We start from the raw sequence: 7,619 nt of genomic DNA, 5'->3' as shown, positions 1-7,619 counted from the left end.
AGAAACAAATAAATAGGTTCGACCCCGGAGCTCTTAGATGCACCCACAGGTGGCATTTGCGACTGACGTTAGAATACGCTGCGTCATGTAAGTCTATCTGGCAGTTTCAAAACAGAAGCAGTCCACTTTTAAGCCTTTTAAGCCAGATGTTTAGGGTTATGCTGTTAAGGTGATATTTCTTTAACTTGTATTGTTTTTTGCTTTCTTTCCCTTTCTCCCAAACTAGGCGATATAATGATGGTCTCTTAAAAGAGAACCCTCCATATATATTTCAATTCAATTGTATTTATAGTATCAAATCATAACAGGAGTTATCTCAGGACACTTTACAGATAGAGTAGGTCTAGACCACACTCTATAATTTACAAAGACCGAACAATTCCCCCAAGAGCATGCATAAATGCGTAAATGCGACAGTGGCAAGGAAAAACTCCCTTTTTAGGAAGAAACCTCGGACAGACCCAGGCTCTTGGTAGGCGGTGTCTGACAGTGCCGGTTGGGAGTGTGATGAACAGTGGCAATGATAGTCACAATAAAGATAATGACTAGAAATAGTAGTTGTAGTAGTTCATGGTGTGGCAGGGCACTGCAGGGTGCTATAGAGCAGAGCAGGGCACAGCAGAGCACAGCAGGGCGTGGCAGGACGTAGCAGGGCATTGCAGAGCATAGCAGGGTGTAACAGGGCACAGCAGGGTGTAACAGGGCACAGCAGGGCGTGGAGCAGGTCCACGGCGACAGCTGCAACCATGATTTAGGCGCCATCCTAATCCAAGGAAACATGCTGGGCGAAAAAAAGCACAAGGACTCCAGGGAATAAGCTATTTGTAGGCTATTGTATGCCTATCAACATCAACTGGTATTAAAACAATGGCCATTTAGCCTACACTTGCCATTTCATGCATCTCACGCGGAAAAAACTTTCGCACACTGTCCGTCTGCCGATTTACACGAGATATTTAAAATAGCCTAATAAAATAACCCAAACATTGTTATGAAATATCTCTGACTTCAAGTGAAAAGGATATTGTGCGGGAGTCATATCGTGACCCGTGGTTCTATGAGAAGCCATCTAGGCCAGAATTGAATACTTCACTTGCACATATGGTTATATAGGCTATATACCGGTACAAAGCACTTGCACATATGCATACTTGACTTGTACATATACTGTATACTAGTACTAAACACTTGCATATGAATAATTGACTTGCACATACATACAGTATACACTGGTACTAAACACTTGTACATACATGTATACTTCACTTGCACATGCATGCACAACTTGTGGCTGTTTTGTCTGAAAAGAGTAGCTGCTGTTCTGCATCAGCTAATGGGGATCCTAATAAAATCAAATGTCTAAGTATGTATGTAGGCCTATGTATGTAGGCATGTATGTAGGCCTATGTATAATAATAATAATAATAATAATAACTTGGACTTTCAAGGTTTAGGGGTCAAAGGACTTAGTGAAAAGAAATGTTTTGAGATGCTTTTTGAACATGGGCAGGGATGGGGCAGAGCAGACGTGGAGTGGTAGACTGTTCCAGAGTGTGGGATCATTTGCAGAAAAAGCCCCTGTCCCCAAAAGGGGGGTGTCCAGCAGGTCCTTGTCAGAGGACCGCAGGGAAGGTGACTGTGTGTAGGGGTGGAGGAGATCTGTGAGGTATTGTGGTGAGAGTCCATGGAGAGATTTGTAGGTAAGCAGGAGGATCTTGTAGGTGATGCGTGACTTAGAACCCTGGCAGCCGAGTTCTGGACATACTGGAGTCTGCTAAGGGCCTTGGTGGGCAGTCCAGACAGGACACCACTGCAGTAGTCCAGACGGGAGTGTCTCAGTTACTGAATGTGTGAGTGAAGGCCAGAGTCGTGAGATGTTTCTGAGGTGGTAGAAGGCAGACTTGGTGATGTTGTTGATGTAGGGTCCGGAAGGAGAGAGTGGAGTCCAGGATGACGCCCAGGTTGCGCACTTCAGGAGATGGGGAAATGGAGAAGCCATCCACAACCAGGGCTAGGTCTCCAACTTTCCTGAGCAGTGGTGCAGCAGGGGCCACCACCATGAGCTCTGTCTCTATGTAGGGTAGGTGGCCAGGGTGGATGCCAGGATCACACAGATGCTGGACTTAGGAGGTTACTACTTACTAACTCAGGAGGTTGGGGTTTGAGTCCCATCTGGAACCAAAAATAAATTGATTGACTTAGTGACTTATTTATGTCATAAAACAATAAGCACATAGTACATGGTTTCTTAAGGCCAATTTATGCTTCTGCGTTAAATCTACGCCGTGGCTATGTACGTACATGGAGAAATGGATCACAACATGAAATCAAGGCGAGGGTTAACTTTTCCTTCTACAGATTTCCGACCGTGGTCAGAAAGAACAGGGGAGACACTTTGTTTCTCTCACTAGGACTCTAGAGTCGGTACTCGCTCCGAAGCTAATCGCCATCACTCTCTCACTCGCTCTACTACACACCGCAACATACACACACGCCGGCCCTGCTATTCTCTTAAAGAGATCGACACACAGACCAACGCACAAGTATAATCTTCAGTCCACTTACGTAGGCTACGGCGAAAGCTCTGCGTGGAGCCCCAGCAAACGTCCTTTCTACTTTCCCCATTTTCTAGTGTAGACGTTCAATCTTGCAAATGCTGCCACTCTAGCCATCTCACAAACCCACACCTGGATTGAAGGCACCCCTTCATTCCTCCATTTTCTTTTTATAGAATCTGTCTGGCTATATTCTGTTTAGGATTGACACATCTCCTACAACAAATAGTCTTGGGCTGAATGGAACCTGGGTCCCTGCAATCCGACATAGGTTATCATGTATCCCGGTCCAAAATTCTTAGACCTTGTCACAGGACGATATAGGACATGAAGTAATTGGCCGTCCTCTGTCTTACATTTCGAAAAATATGGTGTGTCTTTTAATCCAAGTCTAAACAATCTGGAGGGAGTCCAATAGAAGCGATGCATAATATTGATCTGAATGAGACGCACCCTCACACTGCAAGACATTGTTTTAATATTCCTACAGATTCTGTCCCATTCCTCATCATCCAGTGTAATACTCAGATCCCTTTCCCATGTCTTCTTTAGGGCTGACCAGGATCCATCCCTCAGCTTCTAAATAAGCATAATAATACCCAGAAGAAGCCTTGTGTATTTTTCCATATTTCATCAACACCTTATCTAAACATTCTGGTGCCTTCAGGGCTGAAGAACTGGATCCAAAAATCCCCAATAACTGTACACAAATGCAAAGTTGCAAATATCTGATTATTGGATTCTAAATTGCTGGACCGTACGCACGTTCCACCAAAAGAAGTTCCTTCCCGAGGCTATTTTGCGGCGGCATTCTGGCTTTTCCTGGTGCTAAGCGCCGCTCATGACGATTGTGATTGGTTTAAAGAAATGCCAATAAACCAGAGCACGTTTTTCTCCCATCCCGGAAATGCCGTGCGGAATAGCCAGACTCCCCCTTCGCAGCGCTGCGGAGGAAGGTCTGGCGAAGCGAGATTACCCAAACCATGATCTTTTCCTAAACCTAACCAAGTATTTTTGCTTCAATTCACAAAGTTAAGCATGTGGGGCGGCTGTGGCTCAGGTGGTAGAGCGGTCGCCTGCCATTAATTGGAAGGTTGGTGATTCGATCCCTGGCCCTGCAGTCCTATGTCGAAGTGTCCTTGGGCAAGACACTGAACCCGGAATTGCTCCCGATGCTGCGCCACCTGAGTGTAAATGAGCGTTAATGTTTATCTGATGAGCAGGCTTGTACGGCAGCCTCTGCCTCAGTGTATGAATATGGTGAATAGTTCCTGTACTATGTAAACGTGCTTTGAGTAGACGTTAAGACTTGAAAAGCGCTATATAAATGCAGTCTATTTACATTTACATGTGTCAGCCTAATGTATAAAATAAGTTTATCACAAGATGCAAACCCCAGTCTCATTTATCAAATTCCTGTGTTTGACCCATTCATCCACCACAACGACCTGCCTGACACATTACTAACAGCTGGCAGGTGAGGACTGGGTGTAAATTGCTGTAAGAGACGCACTGGATGTCAGGCTTTATCCCAGCACTTTACATCCTTTACATACTTACATACATACTTTTTCACAGCTGTTGCAATGGCATTGATCACAGAAGGAGTTGTAAGTAAATCCTGAAGCAAAGAGACGGCTTTGACCAGAGCCGCGTTGTTGACCACCTTTATGCATTTTGCCTCCACCTGTCTCAACAACTTCTTTGATGTTATTGGCAGTTGGTGTGCCACCTTGTAGTAGCAACTTCCAGTTAACATCACACTTGACAACCAAAAGTTGTGAATTCAAGCAAAAAGACTTGGTTAGGTTCATGAAAAGATCATGGTTTGGGTTAAAATAAGTACATTTGTTACGTAAGTTTAATAGTCAATGTAAATAAGTCACTAAGTCATCCAGGTCTCATCCAGGGCAGTGAGGAGGGCAATTGTAGGGAGGAGGTGAAACTCTTCACAGAATGGTGCCAAAACAACAGGACCACATTAACAGCGCTGCAGTGGAGACTGTGGAGGGGTTAATATGTCTAACCACCTGACCTGGTCCACCTCCTCCCTCATCAAAAAAGCCAACCAACGCCTGCACTTCTTAAGGAGACTGAAAAAGGCCCATTTCAACCCAACAGTCCTCACCAACTTCTACAGCAACATCTCCCTCTGGCATGAGAGCAGCAGCTCCTCAGAGAAAAGGGCCCTGAGGAGGGTGGTGAGGTCAGCTGAGAGAACCATTGGGGTAATGCTGCCACCTATTGAGAATTGGCCAAACAACGTGGCCTTTCATGGGCAAAAAAAATCATCAAAGACTCTACACACCCCTGCCACTGTTTGTTCTCTCTCCTGCCATCTTTTGGGCGGTATCGCAGCCTAAGGAGGAGGTCTGTTTGGTTCCACGACAGTTTTTTCCCCCAACTGCAATCAGACTGTTGAACAGCACCACACTGTGAACCGAGACAATGTGGAACATACAGTATGTGTGCATATGATATATGTACATGTGTGGGATATGCGTATACACGTGTGTATTTCTACATCCCTTACATTTTTTAAAATGCTAGCTATCTTATTTATATATCGTATTTTTACATTATTTATGATTGCATTCTTCTAGCTGCTGATGAGTTTTTTATGTCTGTTTTTATGGTGGTCCAATGAAACGTAATTTCGTTCTACACTGCACTTCCTGAAGTGTTTTTTTGGAATGACAATAAAATAATCTTGAATCTTGAAGTCAATAAATTGTCTTTTGGTTTCAGATGGGACTTGAACCCAGATTGACAGTCCAGTGTTTGTGTGATCCTGCCTTCCACCCAAACCGCCTACCCCGCACATAAATACATACTCATAGACGTTATGCATGCATGTGAAAGTGAAGTATATACGTATGTGCAGGTGAATTACGCATATATAACTAAAGGATATATGACTGTGCAAGTCAAGTATTCAATTTTGGCCTAGGCCAATACTTTACTTTACTCATACTTTTCCGACAGGTTCGCAAAAGTTCTGCTCTTTGATGTAGCCCTCATAGGATCTCATATAAAAACCATGATTTATACACTTTCACTTTCGCTTGGACACGTGCCTCATACCCAGCCAGATAAGAAATCTGATCTCACTATCCCACCACTGCACACTGGGTAGGGTTCAGACCCTAATTGGAGACAGCTGAATCGCAGAAATGGGTCATATCAGCCTTCTAGTTGAAATTCAGACTTAGAGATATCGGGATTTTGTTTTTTACAGTGACGATATCTCCCACTTTAGTGTGAACAGCTACCATAGTTTCAGCAAACCGGTGCCAAGATAAGCAATAGACCTGTTCTTCCCATTCTGACATTCTGTTGCATGAATGCAGCCTAAGGGTGGGGACTACATTGGTGTGCAATAGTGAGGGCATGTTGCTTCAGGTACAGGTGAGAAAAACAAATAGCCTACAACCCGGAAAGTCTAGTTTCAGCACCAGATCTGGGAGTTTTAAGGTTTATTAGACACCAAAACACAGTTCAAAAATGTAAAATGCCATGAGCCTGTGCTAAAGCAGAGCCAGGGCTAAAGCTGGGATTTTAGAAAGACTTGAGTTCATACGTTTGAGTCACACTTACCCCAGAACATACCACAGATACCAAGAGTAGTCGTTTTAAATTGCTTGGAATTTTAAAAAATGTTGTATTAAAGCTATAGTGTGTAGTTTCCCCATGAGGAATTCTAAGTAATGACAACCGAACTCTCGGCACATCCACATGATACAAGCCTTCTGTGACCGTGCGATATAACTGCATATTTGTTTTTTTCCCCAGCTGTTATTCTTTTGATCCAGTCGTGTTATCTTGATCAGTTGATCTGGTGAGTATCACCTGGCCTTAACAAGGCAGCCAATCAGAGGACAGATACAGCCAGTTCAACAGGCTATATCTTTCAGTCGCACATGATGAGTGTACATCGTAGAATGCAACACAGATTGTTTTCCACTGTTAAAATGACCCTACCCTGTCACACGACCAACCGAGTGTAGTGCATATACTGTACAGACTTTGATGTGCATCCACTGTCAACCCCTCTGTACTGCACTGCACAGTTCACTCCATCTGTTGCCTTCATCAGCTGTTTAAGAAGGTATTACCCAGTCCCATGGCACCACCTACTGCTCATCCACTTTTCACAACACATACTAAATGTAAAGGGAGGGGAAAACAAAGTACAGTGATTCAGTAATTTTATAGTATAGCACATTTAGTTCAATTCAATTTAATGCAACATTATGTAACCCTGCAAGGGAAATTGAAAGCGTCCAGGTCAACAGATACACACCCAGTAAATAAGAGAAGAAAAGAACCCTTCATCACAAATAGATATAAATATCCCAAAATATCCGGAGAAAAACACAAAGCAATGGAGCCATGATTGTATAGTATGGTGCACAGTAAATTAGCGTATATAATATAGTATAATAAAATATACTAAAACAGTACTGTATGGCATGGAGCTCTATATACTGGCAAGTGGACCTTTAGAGACATAGTTTGCCAAACTACTGTTTATTTATCTTAAACTCCAATGTCAAAGATGAACTTCCTGTACATTCTGTTCACACTTCTATCCAAATGTGTGTGACGCAGTGTGTCTCACATGTTGATTATGTTGTCTACGTACTCGTACTAAAACCTAGAACATAGTTCTCTCTCTAACAGTCTAAACATCAGTCTGGTCACTATATTCTTGCCTGCAGATATAACTGGATATTTGTTTTTTTCCCCAGCTGTTATTCTTTTGATCCAGTCGTGTTATCTTGATCAGATGATCTGGCGAGTACCACCTGGCCTTAACCAGGCAGCCAATCAGAGGACAGATACAGCCAGTTCAACAGGTTAGTGGTATCTTTCAGTGGCACTCGCACATGATTGTACAAATTGTTTTCCATTGTTAAAATGACCCTACCCTGTCACACAACCAAGTGTAGTGCACATACTAGTACAGTATTATCATGTAATCTTGATCAGATGATCTGGCCTTTACAGCTCAGCCAATCAGAGGACAGATACAGCCAGCGCAACAGGTTATGTATAAAAGGA

The sequence above is a fragment of the Sander vitreus genome, chromosome 10, assembly GCF_031162955.1.
Source record: "Sander vitreus isolate 19-12246 chromosome 10, sanVit1, whole genome shotgun sequence".
NCBI lineage: Eukaryota > Metazoa > Chordata > Actinopteri > Perciformes > Percidae > Sander > Sander vitreus.
The sequence above is the reverse complement of the archived record's forward strand: the minus strand, read 5'-3'. Positions refer to the sequence as shown.